General features: G+C 39.2%; 1 protein-coding gene across 9 annotated transcripts in view; it reads right to left on the bottom strand.

Annotated features, from left to right (window-relative positions):
- The window catches only part of DAAM2 (dishevelled associated activator of morphogenesis 2), a 203,572-nt gene extending 185,971 nt beyond the window's left edge, over positions 1-17,601 (bottom strand). For 3 of the 9 annotated variants that reach the window (XM_027454027.3, XM_072035715.1, XM_072035716.1), the window contains exon 1: positions 6,696-6,842. The gene's annotated coding sequence lies outside the window, so the exon portion shown is untranslated. Of the gene's footprint in view, positions 1-862; positions 963-3,225; positions 3,305-5,393; positions 5,534-6,451; positions 6,512-6,695; positions 6,843-17,526 lie in introns of those variants that run through there. The other 6 variants (XM_027454030.3, XM_072035713.1, XM_027454029.3 and 3 more) reach the window with 6 other exon arrangements.
- Positions 17,602-18,871: the final 1,270 nt, after the last annotated feature.

Raw genomic sequence — 18,871 nt, 5'->3', positions numbered from 1 at the left:
TTCCGTCAGAAACAATCTGGTTAATGAGCATACCATACCCACTGCACTCAAGGGCTTGATCTTAAATCAATGGGAAATACAGATCCAGTGGCTGATGATATATTGACTACAGGTTTTCATAGAGGAACTGGACTGTTGTAACATTTTGGGGGAACAAAATAGTTCCATGTCAGAGGGAAATCTTACATGTTACATGTTAAAAGTTAAAAGAGTCCAGGAAACTTCTACACACAGATCAGCAGAGGCAAGGACGCTTATAGGATTCTACAGTAGTTTCATTCCTTCTTGAAAAGGTTGCTCTCTTTGACCTGACAAGGAAAGGAGCAGAATTGGCAGGCTGATGCAGAGCAACATGGAATTCCCACATATTTCTGTCACAGCCTTCTGAGATTTGAAAGAAAACAGATGACAGCCTAGGACCAAGAGCGTGCAAATAGATTAATGATTTTTCAAGACCAGCCTGAAACATCTAAAAATAGCTTTAAACATTTTTTAAAAGCACTGAGCTTCCCTAGAAAATGGAAGCACTGGCAATATTTGTTATTCATTAAACATAGTATTGATAAGTACACCTGATTAAAACGTTGAGATTTAGAGAAATATTTAAATCAAAAGAAAATGCAAAGCATTTCTAAAAATAACTGGAGGAGTGCTAGCAAATTAAATCCTTTCTGCAAAAAATTGATAGTGTTTGTAATCCAGTTTTGAAATGGGGAACAGGGAGAGCTGCCAGTCGCTTTCTTTCACTGGCAAGAAGGTACAGACAGTACTAAAAATGAAAGTATATTTTCTCCATGTTCATTCTTGACATTGAAAAGACTTCTCTAAAACATGAATAAGTTTCTGAAGGTTTATGAAGTACCTGATCAGGCTCCTCATCCCACATTTTAGGAGTATGACTGTTTCTCCTGCACAGAACAGCTGAAACATCCAAGGATCTTCAGTGTTTTGACTCTTGAAGACTACAGGAATATAGAAATTGACTTCAATGGCTCAGGTCAGAAGTCCATCAAAACTAGTATCTTATCTCCAAGATACTTCTAGTAGTATCTTATAGTATCTTCTTGTATCTTGTAGTATCTTCTTGTAGTACTTCTTGTAGTATCTTATCTCCAAGATACTACAAGATTGGTCAGCTGTAAATGGTTAGGGATATCAAACAAAAATACCATACATAGTCTGATCCTACTCCTGCTCAATTCTTTTAGTTGTTCAGGACCAGAAGATGGGAGTACAGCCAGATAATCAGGTTTAATAGCTACCAGTGGACCTATCCCCTGAGATTTCTCATCTCTTCCCACAGCTTTGTCCTGGGAGAAGTGTTTTGCTGCATGATATCAAAGCCATGAAATGTAGACTTGCATGATCAAACCCAGCCTTGATTATGCTCATTGGCAGAAGTGTTCCTTCTCCCTGCAGTACATGTATTTCCTTTTTTAATTTACAGAAATTCCCTGGGAACATATCTTCAGCACAGACCTTAAAAAGCAAAATTGGACCTGATGACTTATTTTTAAGATGAATATTTTCCTATGGGGGTATTGTGTAAACTGCAGTGTCTTAAGACTTCATGGCTTATTAATTCAGCTATTTAAGCAGATAAAAGCATTGTTCCTTGAAAGAGCAAACAAAATACAAAGCCCCTCAAACCAGGCTTGTTCACTACCTTGAAAAATAAAAGCTGTAAGAGTAAAAATGCTTCCTTGTTAATACCTTCTTTAAAAAGTGATACACCAAGGAGACAAAGGAGAGCTTTTGGGTACCACAGATATGCTTTGTCCTCAGTTCAGAGAAGATTTGGGCTGGCACAAGCATTGCCTGCATTTAAGTCATTCTGGGACACAGTGAAGAAGAAAATACTCTGAATGAAAGCAAATGTCAACTTCAAAGCTCATGACCAGTAATATCAACTGCAGTTATTATTACTTTGAAGTCAGCAAAACTAGGAAATGAGCAAGCACTTGTTATTCAGGGAGGGAGCCTATTCCTCCCTCACTGCCAAGTTTTCCTCTATTCCTCAAGGTTACTTCTCTTTCCATTTTCCTGCAGTCTAAACACATCATTCTGATCTCCCGCCCCTACTCCTTAAATTCCATCTTGTCCCTTTCTTATCTACTTCCCTCTTTCCACCTTAAGTCTCTCTAATTCCTAACTCCAGAGAACCCTTATCACTGGTATAAGCCTGCAATACTCTCAGAATAACTTTTCTACTAAATCCAGAAACCACAGGAGCTTCTCTTGGTCAGGTTTGTTACTCAGCGTTGTCCCCAAACTAAAAAACTCCTACTATGAGAAGATATTATCTGACACCACAGAGATCACTGGAGAAGCCAGAATTTCAAGCGTTGAAATACCACATGGAAAACAAATTGAAAATATAACTAACATGCAACATGAAATCTGGACAACATGTACACTGGACACAAACCTTAAGGGAAATACTTGGTAGGGAAAAGCATGCTTGACCATTATCAGGCCCACATTTAACAGACAGCCCTAAGAAATCTTGAGCCTGTGTTGCCAGCGGGAATGCTTAGTGTGCGATGTGTTCATGGTCATGTGGCTACGTGGTTCTCAGCAAATCAAAGCAGGGCACATCCTGGATATTTCAAGAAAAACAGAATATGAGCACAGGACTGACATACCAAAGCTCATGGGAGCTTCTGGCAACATGGGATACATTCCTCTGTGACTTCTGCTGCTGTGAAACAGCAGTAACTTCGCTGACTTGCAGAGAGTTACACTGCTGTAAAAAGCACGTGAGAAGAATCAAACCCACTGTGTAGATTTGCCCAAGCCAGTCAGCCAACATTTCAAAAGCAGCTTATAATTTTGGCTGTCTTAGTTTTCAAGCATCTCAGTGCCTTAACGAGACACTAAAAATAAAGAGCCAAAATTACAGGTTACTTTGCACAACTTGGGACTCAGTTTCTCTGGACCAAATTCTGATGCTATTTGAACTTACTTCTAATTGAAGCCTAGAATAAGTTTTCTGAACAATACAGAATTACAAAAAATGTTTGACTAGTACAAATGACAGCAGGCTTGCACTGTCTGTGCCTCAGGTCACTCATTACCACTATGAAGGCACTGAGCCAAATCCTCAGCTGAAATACATTTGTCCTAGCTACATGGGAGCCCCACACCTATTTACACTGGCTGAGAACCCATCCTAATAAATCCCATTTAACTAATTTACATAGCTCTATGAAATTTAATACCTACACAGAGCTTGGAAGATAAGTCCTCAGCCTGATACACACAGAGTAGTACCAAACAGAAGGAACTTCAGTGTTAAATGGAACTGCCAAAAGAGGAGAAATGAGTTAAATTTATTGTGTGTTAGTATAGATCCTGAGTCATACAACTACCAGTTTTCTGGAATTACATCATTTCAAAGGAGCGGATTATTAGGAAGCATGGCTAGTGAAACAGAAGAGTATTAGAGACACTACTGTCAATCAATAACACAACAAAAAGCAGAAGAAAATACACACAAATTATTCCACCCAATGAAAATTAGAGCAGTCAGTTTTCTTTTAGTTGAGGAACATGCTGTGCTCACCTGGGGCTGCAGGAGCAGGGAAGAGAGAGGGTCAGATCACCATAGGATTGACCCAGGTTTGAAAATTCATAACAATTAAAGCACCAAGAGCCAAACCTCCCACACATCCTTCCCCTAAGTGTCAGGAAATGGTGTCCCCTGATTGCTCAACAGCTGGGTCAGATGGCTGGCCTGGGGTGACTAGATGGTTTTTTGGGATTCCATCGGACCTTGGGGGAAATTTTATGGCAATTAAGGCAGATGGAGCAAAACCAGAACTATCTGAGATGCCTTCGAGCTCTCGTTGTGCCTCCCTGCCAAAAAAATGTAGTCAGTGCATGCCATGTCTGGACTTAGGAAAATTTTTGGAACTGATTTCAAGATGAACCGAATGATCTCTGCTCTACGTGAGGAGCACAATCAAAATAACCAGCAGGAACAGCAGCAAAGTGATACAGTGTGGTAAGGCCACTAAGATATTCAGAGAATTTGCTTACTCAGCTCTCTGAAACCATGAGACAGCATTTCAGTACACATAATATAGACCTCTAAAACCTCAGGGCTGCACTGTGACTGTACTAAACTCTAATAGGGAACTGCTTTCTGTTTCACAAAGCAAAACTGAAAAGACATCTGCCCTGTCTGCATAGTGATTATTTCATACACATCTAAGGGTAGTGTCCATCAGTGGAAGAACTATCATTTCCCTGGCTGATATAGGGAATCTAAACTCAAGGATGCTGAGTGATAGCCCGTGACTTCTTATGAGACGCTGTTTATCTCTTGCAAGATCAGTAACTCTTTTCCCAGTTCCCTTCCCATCCTTCCCCCACAGGGGATAACTTCTCCCCTGTACAGCCCACAAGGAACTTCCAAACTCACAGCACCCTGCAGGTTGTGTAATTCCCCAGTGGGATTCCAGGGTGGAGGACAGAGTGAGAAACTGAAACGGAAAGGAAGCAGTCAGCTTAAATTACCACAAATGTGGAATTTTCTCCTCCTTGGTCCCTCTTCCCACCCTCGCAGCTTTCTCCAGTTAGTTCTAAATTGCCCAATGCACTTGAAACAGATCAAGTGCTGAATCAAATAAAGTATCCTTTGCTCCCAGACACTTGTCTCAGATGTTAAAGCTCTCAAGCTTTTACTGGGGCAAACAGGTTCCTAACAAATTATTAGAGTTTTTAAGGATTTGTTTTCCTTCACATTGCCAGCCAACATGATAAAGTAGTTTCTAGGAAAAGGAGCTGCTAAGCTGCAGGGAGCAAAATCTGATAAGAAATAAAGCAGAAAAAGGAAAAGGGTTCTGATATATCAGGGTAAAGCAGCGCAAACCCCAAATCAACTCCTTCCAAGTCCGGAGGCTCCACTTCCAAAGTACATTCCCAGCTCTAAGATCACAGGCTCCCTTACACACGCACTCAGTACGGTCACTTTTTCTCAAGCTCAATCTACCTCGCTTTGCACAGCATGGCACCCCCAGCAGCAATTAGCCCTTCAATATCTGCCCAGTAAGGGCCACCCCATCACACCACCCAACACAGTGGCTATTTCAACCACACAGCCACAGAGATAGGGACGTGCCTGCAGTTGCTTTCAGGACAGCTAATTCTGCCCAGTTGCATCTGCAGGGGTGATTCCTGTAAAACTCTCTTCTCCCCATCCTCACCTTCACTTCCTCCTGCCTCATCAACCCACTCTGCCACCTCCAGGGGTAAAAGCATTTGCAGCCTTATTCTCTCACCAAAACAACTCAGCCCAGGGAGCAGTAACTTGCAACAACCTTTCTTGCAACTGCTTGTTGGCTGAAGCCAATTACAAGCAGCATACCGCACTACATTGTGCAACTCACTTAGCTCCTGCTTCTCAGCTCACCTTCATGCTCATGTTCAAGAGCATCAGGTCTCCCTCCAGCACCTGTCCACAGCAAGCACCCTCTAAATGGCAAATAACTTTCCAGAGCTGCAAGTGCTAGCTAAGTACACCAGCTTCATACAGGAAGCAACAAACACTTCCACCCACCTGGGGAAGCCAGCTGGTTCTGTCAAGGGTTTGATTAGGGAAGATGCCACTGAGGATGACAGCTGTGGCCCCAAAACTGCTCCCACCTCTGCTGAGGATTGAATGAGGGGCATCCAGGTGGGTGAGGGTAGAGGGAGGTAAGGTTAACGGCACTAAATTTTAACTGTAAATAAATAAACTTGAGTGCCCCACTGAAAACACCTCATCTCCGTGGGGCAGGATTGGGAATCTCTGGATTGCTGAGGTTAAAAAAAAAAGAAAAAAAGAAAAAAAAGAAAAAGAATCACTAAGAATACTTAAGATTTACACTGTTTGTCTGCAGTATTACCTCTGCAGGTTTTTCACTAAGAGAATTCTATTCCAGTAGCTGCCTCCTGCATGTGTCACCCTGTTACAGCTAATTTCTGGATGTGAGATGCCTTTTCCCTCTGCAGAAACAGTGGTTTCCCGTAATATCAAGCTATTGCAGACTCAAGGCACTAAGTTTGTCAGACTTAGCAAGCAATATCCTATACTCGCATTAGGATTTTTTACCATCAAGAGCCTGGCAAACAGAAGTAGGATAGGACTGCACTGTCAGAGAGCCAGGAAGTTTCCTGACCTCCCCGTAAGGAAAGAGGAGCTATTTGCTGGACAACATGACAAGGGATTAAAGAGTTAAACAGATTCTACATTGTGAAATGCACTAAGGAAGTTGGGTTTTGCCTAGGGATTATATGGGATTTTGCTATTCTGATACCAGAACATGAAGGAGATGGATTTTAGTTAATTTTGTAGTCTTCCAAAGATATGTCCTTCCCTCTCCTTTCCCACCCTCCCTCATCCCCCATCACCTCCATCCATTTACAGAGTCATGCAATAGCCTGCATGGTCAGCCCCTCTGCATACCTTTGGGAGACGCAATCAAGCCAAACCTGAATCCTTGTGCTGCCAAGCTGGCTTCAGGATCTTTCAGAGAAGAATTAAAAAGAAAGGAAAAGAAGAAAAAAAAAAAAAAAAAAGAAAAGAAAAGGAAAAAAAAAAAAAAAAAAGAAAAGAAAAGGAAAAAAAAAAAAGCAAGCAGTACTTGTAGGGATTTGTTCTTGAAAACAAGCAAAAACATGAGAAGAGTTGCTGCAGCAGCTGCACTTACACTGTAGTGCCTGTGTCTCTGTGCAGTTCTTCCCTGTTCTGCAGCCCTATAATCCACATAGAGAAATGCCTCTGCTGTTCCTCTCGCTGGCTGTACTGTTGCAGTGAGACTGGAACTGCTGCTGTTTTCAGTTTCAGACCAGCCTCTCTCTCCAAATCCTCTGACGTCAGGCAGCCTCTAAGAGATATTTATGGCATGAACGGTCTAAAAGTTTCTCTAGGTAAAGCCTAGATTGCAGTTCTTTGGGATTTGTAAATTTTACACCTTTGGATAGAAACCACTCCAAGGGGGGTCAGGGAGGAAATGGTGGGCAACTACAGATGTGGTTGTGTAAGTCCCTGGCAAAAGGCAATCCCTGTACTTTTCTGCCCATGGTATATTATATCCACACCCAGGATGTAACTATCTGCCATGCAAGTCCCCATTTGGAAAGCAGTATTTTCCAGTCTCTCAGTTGTGCCTAAACAGTGTTCGCTTCAAGCCTGGCAAAGAGGCCTCGCTCCTAGCCCACAGCCCTCCGCTGTGTCTAGGCTTTGACTGGATTTAACCAAAAGAGGAGTGAAACAGCCCTCTCAAGCATCTTGTCCACATCCTCTTTCAGTTTTGCACTAAACCCTTCCAGCTGGAACATTTTTCCAGACGTGTGGGCCAGCTTCCCTCCTAACTTTAAAATACCTTCTAGAAGTGTCTCATCTCAGATAAATACCAGCTCAGAAAATTCATTTGATCTTTGATCTGTATTATTCTCTGCCTATTTGCATCTCTATTTCTGTTATTTCTTTGGTACATGCCAGCTTACTGCACAGTACTATATATTCCACTTGCTGTGAAAGCCACCTGTTACGTAAAAGATATGTTAGAGCAAAAACCAAAGCAGAAGTAGTAGCATTAATGTTAAGCAGTACCTGAGGAGCAAAATGCTCTCATGGTATAATCCTTTTAAGGGAAGTGGTGACAAATTTCAACTGATAAGACCTCTTTGTTTTGCATGTAGGAGCTGAGGTTGGCTGTAAGCCTGTAAGTATCCACAGTTCCATCTAAGAGATGAGGAAACTGAGGCTTGAAGGTGAAGTGATATATGTTGAAAGTTCTTGAGTGGTGGTTACAGACAGACCTCTATAAGAAGTTTAAAACTTACTCAACATCTTCTGGATGGAGGAGTCTACAAATGTGCTGCTATTATAAGCAACTGTTATTTTTTTTATACCCCATCATTTCCATTTGTAAACAGTTAAAAGAATTCTGTGTCCTGGTACCACTTTTGGAGATGCGAGTGCTATTTCAAAACTTAAAGCCAAAGCTCTTTTCAGTGCAACTTACTGGCAGAGTAATTTTACCATGTGAAGCTGTGTGGATTGTTTTTTTCATGAGCATATGCTTTCTCTCTTCTGCTTCTCTCTTCTCATCATCATCTTTGGGCATGGGCCAGGGCTCTTTCAAATCAATAAATATTATCTGATCAACTTCAAAAGGCTTCAAATCAAGTTTCTTCTGATAGTTTTCTGATGGCAGCTATCCCCATACATTGCTGTATCATCACTATGACTAAAAAACCTTGAGAGAAACTCCAAAAGAAAAGGGTGTCTTTCTGAAAAGATTTCCATTTTTGTACTTATGAGATAGGTTTAAGAATCTGGCAGATTCAGGAGCAAGAAAATATTCTCAGCCCCAAAGCAGTATTCTGTTGAGCAAAGGAAGTAAAATATTTTTGTGTAAAAGAAAAGTACCCACTTAGAACTATGCAATTCAAACATCAGAAAAGCAAGGGTACTGGCTATTAGATTTGCCACTTGTCATTTTAAGATTAGCAAGGATAATTCAGGATGTGACTCCCCACCCTGCCATGCTGCACACTCTTCTTGAAGATCAGCCCTGGAGTTCAGTCACTGCCTGTTGGCAGCTTGTCCCAAAACAATCTGCAGGAAATTCTGAAGGGCAGAACGATTCAGGGCTTCACTGTAAAATAGCAGAGCTGTTCCTTGTGGATTGTTCCACCTCTGAGCTGTTTTCACTGACTCAGCTGCTGTGGTTAATAAACTTTCAAAAGCACAGCAAAGACTTCTGTTGTTAGCTGAAGATAAGATGTTTATCCATGACTCCTGCTTTCTCTGATGAATATATAGGATTATAATATATCTACTTCCTTAAGAGGGGAAAAGGAAGAACAGTGGAAATTGTGACTATCACACAGAAGTTAACCATTAATAACTGTAGCCTGTCTTACGCTGTGACCTAACTGCAAGTGGGATGTCTTCATTATAAAAGACTCTGCAACAAGACTGAAATGCCAAGAGACTGAAATGCTCTGGCTACCCATGATACAGGCAATGACAGGGAAAGCTGCCTGTGTCCCAGTAGCACACTTCATTTCTGTCCTGAAGGGATATGCCTCTTAACATGTAGTTAGCTCACAGATACACAAGGCAGAACATCCATCCCCACTCAGAAGTGCTACAGCATTCCACTTACTGCCGATTAAGACAATATTTCCACAAATCTGTTGTATTTCTTTCCAGAAAATATATATTTTTGAAGTATATCCAATTGTGTATGGTTGCATACTCATAACCTGTACACTGAATCACATAAGACTTCCCTCCACAAGAAGCAACAGGAGCCCTTTGCAGAACACAACACTATGATATGAAGAGCATGATGATCCCATCTGCAGACAATACATAATTTTGTTTCATATACAGGAGAACCAGGGCCTTCTCCAGTGGACTAGGAGTGTGTGTACGTGTGTGAGCACAATTTGCTCCATTTTAAACATGATTTATTTAAAACAGCACTTCTCCCAAAAGATTCTAGAGGAAGGCACCTTTAGAGGGTGAAAATCATCTTTGTGCACAGGACCAACAGAAATGTAGGCGTTACTCAGTCCTAAAAAGCAGAGAATAGAGTGGGACCCTCTGCATCACTAGCACATGACTGGCAAAACAAGAGAGCATGTGTTCCTCAGCTCCAAAACAGTCTTGTTATATATTCACAGGAGCAACCACTCTAGTTATCACTCCCTTAGTGCTGTGTAACAAAATAATAAACCAAAGGAAATGAAACCGTATTCAAATACCATTCTTGCTGCCATAGTGGAACAGACCATTCAGATCCCTAGGCCTGTACGCCGCCTCAAGCAGTAGATACCTGATGATTCAGAGCATGAAGAATGGAAAACACGATACATCCAGCCAGCTGTGGACTGTAACATTACATAAGAAATGGGGGGGGGGGGGGGGGGGAAGATAGAAAATACTTTCTTTAACTCCACGGTTGATCGTTTACACCCTGAAGCATAAGGTTCATTCAGATGCTGTCTTTTCCCTTGCACTACATTGCTATGAATGTTATTTCTGCATATATTTCAGCTCTGGCAACCAGCCAGTGTTTTTTTTGTTTTGTTTTGTTTTGTTTTGTTTTTTTCCAATCCACTGAAGTCAGGAAACGCAAAGTTATGGCATATGTTCAAAAGAATAGCACACACCAAAGCATGCAGAGAGCTCTATCTTTGTCCTCAGATGCACACAGCCTTGGCCGTAGTTTTTAAATCCACCCGGTGATTTTCCTTTCATTTTGCATGACAGAATCCTATCCTCTGTGTATTTTGGCACCCAGATTTAATTCACTACTGGACTGACCAGATTGAAACCATTTGCAGATCTCCTAAATGCCTTCACTTCTAATGCATGGAACAGCACCATGGTTTGCCAGGTGCCAGTAACCAGGTGAGAAGGGAAGCTGGTGCTATGTTGTAGATGGGCATGTGCCAGCAAGAAGGATCATTCTAAGACACTGCCACGTCCTACACAAGGGATTGTACTTTGCGTATCGGATAAGGGGGAAGGAGACACATTCTGGTGCGGTACTACAGTGTGTGTGAGATGTCCCCTTTGTCACATGGGATCATGTGGAGGATGGTTAAGTGTCTGAGTATCAATGCATGACACTAGACAAACGAGTATTTACAGCCAGACAGTAAAAAGACAGCACCTTTCACTCCATTTCTTCTAGTATCAAAGTCAATAAAAATTCAGATTTGGGGGAGAATGAGGCTCACAAAACTAAAGAAGGGCTTCCAATTAGAAGTGGCACAGTGTTAGAATAAGGCTTACAAAGCCAGCATCTCTGCTACACACTGCAGACTGAACTCAGAGACTGAGGAATAAACTGAGTTCCTTAAACTAAATTTAGCAATAGTCTTAACCTTGCTGTAGAGTACTCATACATGGAGGTAGGCAGAGAGAGCACACGCTGAGCACGCCCTGCCTCTGCCACTGGCAGAACAGGAGGCAGGAAAGAGAGAGCTCTGTCCCACGTTGGGAGTTGTGGCTTAGCTCTGACTCCTTTGCTCCAGTCAAGGAGACCAAAGAGAATTGAGCAGGCCAGACTATTTGGACAGTTGTAAACTAGAATTGTTCTGCTGATATATAATATCAGAATTAAACATCATTTTTGTAATATATCACAGCCCAACTAGTTATTCCCAGAGCTAACTTAGATTTATTTCATTTTCCACCAAAAACTATATAGTGAATTCAGGTTAACCAGGGTCCTTTGAGAGCTTTGTGGGACAACAGTTTCTTGGCTTCTTTCTCACACATACTGGTTTGAGCACGGTTGGAGCACAGATGCTTCAAAGAAGCTAGAGATATATGTGGAGGAAAAAAAAATACATACACAGAAGACATACAGACAGAAGTGGCACCAATGATACACCATGTTAACAGCAATCACCATATGTTATAAAACATCGTGTAATCTGGTTGGGAAGGAAAGTTAAATTATGTGGACTGTATCAAATTTAAGTGTTGACTGGCATCATATGTTTCTTTTATTTCCTAGACATTCTCTCTTCTTGCAAAGGATTTATATTTAAAAGACTCCAGGAAGCCAAGAGAGCCTATTAGACTAGCAATTATCCTGAGTCACTTCCTATCATGGTTTAAAACAATTTTTCAGAAAATCTCTTCTGTGGGGGTGGATGCAAGTATATCAGTGGCCCACAGAGTCAGACCAGCAAACCTGAAAGTCATAATAAACTATAGCTAACTACATTACACTTTTAACAACATTAGAAGAACACTAAGGCTGGAAGAACAAACGTTGGAAAACGACAGATATCAAAATTTAAAAAAATCCATGTGAACTTACATGAAATACTTTATGATAGGGATGTGTTTATCCACCACCCATTTAAAACAGCTGTGGCAGAATGTGGGATGGGACACAGCTCCCTGACTTTTAGCTCAAGACAATTCTATTTCTCCTTGCAGCCCTTGCCAAAGCTGATGCGTGCCTGATGCATGGGATGCAACAGTATCTACAAAATGTGAGTAGTGCAAGCAGGGTTTGTGCTGTAACTTTCGCACTCCCACACTTCCAGGTGTTTTGGTTTACCAATGATTAAGTTCTTTACTGTTGTTATTTCAATATCATTTGCTAATTGTAGGAAAAAAAAAATCCAAAACCTTTTTCATGTAATCCTACCAAATTTACAAGTTATCAGCATCTCTTGAAGTCACCTGAGTACAGGAGATTTGCTCTACTGCTGTTGTGTGACCATACCACCCTTCTCTCTCTTGCAGAGTTGCCATTTTAGGATGTGATACAGTCTGGCCATGACATACCTAAGTGTTTTTTGGGGCATCAAAATCTAAGAAAGTTGTTGACTTCTTCTGAAGTGTGGTACAATCTTTCAGGCACAAGCAGAAAGACTTGGCACAAATATTCTAGGAACTGTAGGGACTGCTATGCTTGAGACCCAGGTTTATCACTAGACCAGCCTAAAGTGACCCTGTGCATCCTTGGTTACTTCAGCTGCAGATGGGAGAATTAAGATAGCCTTACAGGATCTTGACTGATTGATCAAGAAGCATTTCACAATATTTTACAATGTAAGAAATGAAAAAAGAAACAGAACAAAATTAAACCATAACATTTAGGTATTCTGTCTCCTTTATTATTTTGGTATTAAATACAAAAAAAATTAAGAAAAAATTATCATGTGACATATATATTTGTTGTGAACATTATGTTTCTGTCACCTGCCCAATAATTTATGGAAATGAGTAAATTCATGGGATTAAACAGAAAGCTACGAAACTCCTCTTTTTTTTTTTTTTTTTTTTTTTTTTTTTGGACTAGAACTGGGGAGTGGTGACTCTATGATAGCAGCATATTCAGACTTCTGGTGAAGACAAACAGCCTTAGAAATTTATTCTAAAAGCATGCTGATTCCCCTGGGTCTTAGCATCTGTATATTTAGCCATGGTTTAAGATATTCAATATCGCATAGCATCAGGTTTTTTTTTTGTCTGAAGTAGACCAAACAAAACAATGAGACACTGAACAGCTATGACTGTCCTTAGGAAAAAAGACAAGTGCTATTTCCATATTATTTTCACAAAGACTATACAGAATTGTGATTCATCCTGGGAGTACAAAGATTGGCAAATTAATTTTGTAACATGAAGAAAAGAGACAGCTGCTAAGAAATATCTTGCAGGCAATGACAAATACTGACTTTGCAGAAAACAATGAGAGTGGGAGCGTGTCAAAGGAATGGGTCCACATCTAAGTGAACTAAACTCTTTTGTCTCATTGTCTTTAAACAGCAGCAGATGCAGAGACCAGAACTGAGAAAATAATTTGAACTGCACAGAAGAAAGTGAGGGGACTTAAAATTGTCCCCACAGTACAAGAGGAAAAAGAAGTATCTCACTAGAGTAAGTACATTATGTAATGGGATGGTGCTGTGGGTTAACCACACAATTATTTCACATAATAAAAACTTATCCAGAACTTCACTAAAACCTGAGAAGATGGAAATTCTCAAAAATAAACCAGAATACCAATTGTCATATGTCTAAGCCCATTGCTCTCCTGAATCACATAATCATAGAATGTTTTGGGTTGGAAGGGATCTTAAAGCCAGTCTAATTTTAACCCTCTGACAGGGGCAGTGACACCTCCCGTCAGAACAGTTTGCTCAAAGCCCCATCCAGCCTGGCCTTGAACACTTCCAGGGATGGGGCATCCACAGCTTCTCTGGGCAACCTGTGCCAGTGCCTCACCCCTATCAGAGTAAAGAATTTCCTCCTAACATGTAATCTCAGTCTCCTCTCTTTTAGTTTAAAACCATTCTCCCTTGTCCTATCACTACCTGCCCATGTAAAAATGCACTCTCCATCTTTTTTTATAAGCCCCCTTCAAGTACCAAAAGGCTGCAATGAGGTCTCCCTGGAGTCTTCTTTTCTCCATGCTGAACATCCCCAGATGTCTCAGCCTTTCTTCACAGGAAAGGTACTCTATCCCTCTGATCATCTTCATGGATCTGCTCTAACAGGCCTACATCTTTCTTGTGCAGGGAGCCCCAGATCTGGATGTAGCACTCCAAGTGGGGCCCACACAGAATGTGTTCCTTAGAATCCCAAAGCAGTTTGAAATGAATGAAGTCAGGATGCTCAGTGTCAGGATGCTAAGACTAAGATACAACATACTGTCATATGTGCTACAAATTTGTCCATTTTGTTCTTATATACACGTATATAGGAGAAGACAAGGCATTGGTGAAAATTAGCAGTGGCGAACCGTCTCAGATAGAACTTTTTTAACCAGTGGATCAATAATAGGCTACACATTTTTGATTTGTCTTTTCCTTTTATTATTCCAATATAGATGGAAAGGTGACAGGCTCAAACAACTTTATGACTTTTTGTGTCATTTTATAAAATTTTGTGTCATAAAAAAATGTTATTAGAAGACTCACGTCCTGATTAGGTGCAGAAATTGTCTAAAATCAAAAAGCTTTGTTCCTGCACTTTTTTTTTTTTTTTTTTTTTTTTCAAATGAATTTTGCAGATATAGGAGGGTGTAACAATTTAATTACATTTGCATCAACTTAACCAAGACATGAAAGTGGCAGTTTGTGCAGAACATGTACATGTGTTTTTGGTCCTGGAGTACTTCATTTATCTGGGTCTGTTTCTTCACCTGTAAAATGGGTATTACAGATCTGAGTGCTTGACATGAATGCTGTGAACTTAATATCATTCCTCTTTCTAAAGATCTGTGAGCATTTCAGACTGGAAAAGCTGAAGAACAACAACTTATTTTCATTTAGTGCTTGCATTGCCAGTACACAATTGGATGAGATGATAAAGAATAATCTTATGTGAGCACTTTCCTTGCTTTATCCTTCTCTGTTGGATTACCTGATTTGACAGGGTTTCTGATAATATGTTTCATATGCACTAAACACAACAACTGGGCAATTATTTCTGATGACTGTGCTTGTCTTCCTGAATATCTTGATAGCAGAAAAATACTTTTGAATAACATAAGAAAATGGCAAAGGTTTTTCTGTGTGTGTGTCATGTCGTATTAAACTAACATAAGTTATATGGAATTAGCATACAGACGAGAGAAAATCACTGGCATGGAGGCAATTACAAAACTCTCTCTATACTTTTCTTATCAGGGATGGCAAATATATTGTTTCTAAGGAAAGGAAAGATGCGCATTCACAAAAAGTGTCAGGAAGCCCAAAACAGTCAAACGGATGCGCAAAAATACATTGCTTTACAGACACTGTGCTTATTTAAACATATACAAGTGCAGAAGGTGGTAACAGTGGATCCCACTCATCTTTCTTAATACAATTTTCAAAATTCAGCAGTAAGTCCTTATTTTTGTTTTGGGAAGGAAAAGGCTGCTTTCCATTTGCTCTGTATTTTGTTCATTCTATATGAAAACACAAGTTGCTCATAAGAAAAATGCTCAAAGCATGTGAGTATTCAATGGTCTATATAGGAAATAATCATGCAATACAATGTTATTGATATTTAAAAACAATATTATTCTATTTCATTATAATATTATAAATTATAAGAAAAAGGATATTTTTATGATTGGTGGCAAAAGACCAAAGCCTTAAGCATGTGATCTGATATAAATAATACCAGCTTAAATGGGTAGAAAAAAGCAATGAGGGCTGAAATGTAGTACAGGGCTAGTCAACCTGAAGAAAGAGACTGTATTTGTTGTGCTGGGACTACTGAATAGTGAATTGCAGCTAAAACATTATCAGCTAAGCACTGGCATGGATGCCTGCCTTGGTTGAAAATAACAGGATGAAGACACTTTTGCTTCCTCCTCAACTCTGAAACTGATGAAAATTGCTCTATATTAAGCCCAGACACAGTAGCCCTCAGAAGCCATTCCAGAAGCACAGGACTACTGGCGTACATTAAGGCTTGGAAGTGGTAGAAGAGATCACAAAATGACTTCCTTCATGTAGAAATAAACCCTCAGAGGATAATTAATTTATATGAGAGATTGGCCATGAGCATCCACAGAAACTAGGGATTGTAATAGCAACCCAAATGCTGGAGAGTAATTAGGAACTGGTGAATGAAGTATTTTGTGAAACTTTGTACTGGCAGAATAGCACAAAGCTGCTAACTGGGGCAAAGATACATTTTTGGCAACGAATTACTTAGCCAGCTTCTTTTCTTCACACTGGTGTTACAAGTCTGATTTTGTTGATATCTGTAAATGGCTTTGAGATCTTCCAATGGAAATTACTATTCAAGTTTTTAAAAAAATATTATATAAAGCAAAAGTTACAGTGCCAGAATATATACAATGAATCTATGGGAAATCATCATTCTTCCATGTTTCAAGAATTGTTTGACAAGTTTTTAAATTATTTCTCTGGGAACTGGTCTGGCTTAAATGTGTTTATCCTTTGCCTTTTGTTAACTCATGTTTGCATTTACTGTCTATTAATAATAGATGAACACAACAGCCTAAGGTACTTGATTCTTTTATGAACTGTAGATAATTCCACATTTCAGTCCTACATAACATCAACAGCATAGGGAAAAATGGAATGTGGCAAGAAGCCCAGGAAAAGGCAAGTTGAGTTGGACTGGGAATTAGCTGGAAGGATAATAATCCTGCAAGCCAATATTCATTAAGTAATTTTATGTACAGCGGAAGAAAATTATGATACACACTTGGCACCTGGAGACTTTCAAATGTAAAGAAAAATATTTCAATAACTGTACGAATTAGTTAACAATTGAAACATGAAACAATTATTTCAAAGGAACGTTATGCCAACATGATTCAGTTCTACCCAGCACTATTCTGAAACTCCAATAAGTAATCTAAAGAATTGCTTATCAGTCAGTCTAGCTGTTTTCTGAGATGTTATACAATCCTTCCCAGTATTTTTCTTTTTGCAGCCATCATTTGGGCTACTTCCAAATCACATTTACTTCAACAACATGAGATTAAGCTTCTGGAGGTGCTCTGGCATACTCTAGGCCTTGTAGCACAACTGTAGAATAAAAATTTTAAATGTTCAATAACTAATAATAGAAGGACACTTATTAGTAGTAATTATGATAAAAGTACACCTTTAAATATACTGTTTGGAAAACAGCATACTTAAACTTGATTAAATTCCTGCCTGTTCTTAAGTTATTTAAATAAGCCAAAATAAGACTAACCTATATGAAGGTAAGATGATTAATTCCTATCGTGATGGGTGATTTGCACCAAATGGTGTTTTATTGCTGCAACTTTTCTTTTAAATTACTCAATAGGCACTGCAAACAATGTGAGTTCCATTAAAAGATAAATTCCTAGTGACAATTTAGTTTCTTAACGTAGCTGTGTAACTCACTTAGAAGGAGAGTTTCTTTCTTCTTAGGTCGCTCAAAATCACTCTCTTAGGTGAGACTACTGGAATATCTCATTTGAAAAGTGACAGAACCTACTCTGTATATGTGGATTTCTGTTCAGTAGTTAAATAGCTATTATTTACCTGAAAGTAAGCAGTAGACAGGGATTTTGTTTTCCTACTTTTCCTTTTCAAGTATTGTTCCTTTTCATATGTTTTCAGTGGATCAAACTTCACCTCTGTAAATATAAAACAAAAGAAAACAAAAAAAATGTAGGGAGTCCTTACACATCTTGTTAGATTTATACAGCTCAAAAAGTGGACAAGCTTTTGGACACACAAACTCCTTACTGCATATCTTTTTTTTTGTTTGTTTGTTTTGTAACTATCATTTTGTCTAATATAAACTATTGCATCTCTTATATCCCTAGACTACAGTCACACTGACATATTTTTCATTGTTCACAAAAGAATAGCTTCTTTGGTGGCAGTAACTGTTAACAATCTTATCTGTTGTTATAAAAGCAAGTACCTATAGGCTACTTATTTGCAATAAAAATTGTGTTCTGGAGAAAATCTTGAATTTATATACAAGTGAAACTCCTGTTTTTCACGGAGACGGTCTGGCATATGAGTTGGTCCATGTTTTCAAATATCATATCTAGGACTTAATAGTTATTATAAGCAACCTTTGTATAGCTTTGGAAAAATCTAACTGGAGTGTGTTCAAACCACTGCCCTCTTCTGGGGGACACAGAACAATGCAAAGTTGAGCAACTACAGGGCTCCTGATCTTGTTACTGTATCTATAGTGTAGATAATATATCTAATATACTATTAGATTAATAATAATATACCTTCATGAATGCTACTGGTATGTGTTTGTCTGTCAGAAAAACTACCTCTAAGGTCTTTAGGAACATCACTTTCTGACATTAGGATATACAGGCAATGGTGTTGCATTTATGACTCATCATTTCAGTTATAAACATCATGTGAAAGATCAAAAACAATTGTAATTTTCTTGAGAATTATTATAACAAGACTCTGATTCTGTGAAGAAATAAAGGAGAAAAAATGCAACATACCTGTTAACTATTAAAATGTTGTTTGCTATTTTGGATTTAAATTCTTTATTTTTTCTCATTTTTTGCCAATTTACGTAATTTCTGTGTTCTTCAGTCATACATGAAAGATAGGTAAAATACATCTTGTTACTTCTGTTGGTAAACTCAGGGTCCTAGATTTAGCCTAGATTTGAAGAGAATTTAATTCCAAATTGAAACTCACTGATTTTTTATATGCTTGGGGAGTCTTAAGTGAAACATGCTAGATAAGTCTAAATAACAACTAACTACAGGATCCATGGCCAAGACACAGATGTAAGAGCAACATTGAGTAAACAAACCTTTTTTTTTTTTTCATTTTAATGTAGTGACTCAGGCAGGAAGTCTGCCTCTTCACATTGGCAAATAACTGATGTCTGCAG

Source organism: Anas platyrhynchos, chromosome 3 (genome assembly GCF_047663525.1).
Source record: "Anas platyrhynchos isolate ZD024472 breed Pekin duck chromosome 3, IASCAAS_PekinDuck_T2T, whole genome shotgun sequence".
NCBI classification, from domain to species: Eukaryota; Metazoa; Chordata; class Aves; order Anseriformes; family Anatidae; genus Anas; species Anas platyrhynchos.
The sequence above is the reverse complement of the archived record's forward strand: the minus strand, read 5'-3'. Positions and strand labels throughout refer to the sequence as shown.